Consider the following 905-nt stretch of genomic DNA (forward strand, 5'->3'; position numbering starts at 1 on the left):
ACCCAGTGCCAACCAGATTCCTGACCTATAGCAGTATCTATCATAAATAATGCTAGCATATATAAAATATATTATGTTTGCATAGTACTTTAAATATACTATGTTAATACTAGAACACTCAAATAGAAAAATGAGATTTAAACAAGATGGCCTCTTTGATATCTTTCTCTGATTTAGTTTATATTCTTACAAAACAAACCTTTCACTTTTCCTGACAGCAAACAAGATGGCAGAAGTGGAGCAGAAGTGAACCTTCCAAAAGTTTACCTACCATGGCATGGACCTAAATCAGCTGTTGTCTATGTCTTATGAACAGCTCACGCAGTTGGATAGGACTTGATAGCAATGGTGACTCAACAGTGGGCCGAGGTACAAATAGCATTCCCTCCTGAAGTACCTGAGATAGGTTAAGAAGGAAGTACACCCCGCCATGGAAAAACCCAAGGTAGTGAAGACCCACCTTTGAGACGTGATCATCCTGCCAGAAATGGTGGGAAGTACGGTGGACATCTAATACAGCAAAACCTTCTATCAAGTAGAAACTAAACCCGAGCTGATTGGACACTCCCTGAGTAATTTTTGATCACCTACAAGCCTGTGAAATAGAGCAGTCAGGTATTGGAGCCACTCACTCTTCTTGTTTCATCCCTCTCAAATAAATCAGATCTTAACTATAAAAATAAGGTTGTAGAAGATGTAGAAGTTTGTGATCCTCTGCAATCAGGATTGATATTGGGGGTCACTTATTCCTCTCAGTTCGTTCCTCTCAAATAACCCCAGTCCTAACAGAAAAAACAAGAAGGTATAGGGGGCAGCTAGGTGGTGCAGTGGATAGAGCACCAGTCCTGGAGTCAGGAGGACCGGAGTTCAAATGTGACCACAGACACTTAATAATTACCTAGTTG

General features: G+C 40.7%; 1 pseudogene; it reads left to right on the plus strand.

The window, feature by feature from the left end:
• Positions 1–211: 211 nt before the first annotated feature.
• On the plus strand, positions 212–659 carry LOC141493646 (small ribosomal subunit protein uS19 pseudogene; annotated as a pseudogene).
• Positions 660–905: the final 246 nt, after the last annotated feature.

Source organism: Macrotis lagotis, chromosome 7, assembly GCF_037893015.1.
Source record: "Macrotis lagotis isolate mMagLag1 chromosome 7, bilby.v1.9.chrom.fasta, whole genome shotgun sequence".
In the NCBI taxonomy this organism is placed as follows: Eukaryota; Metazoa; Chordata; class Mammalia; order Peramelemorphia; family Peramelidae; genus Macrotis; species Macrotis lagotis.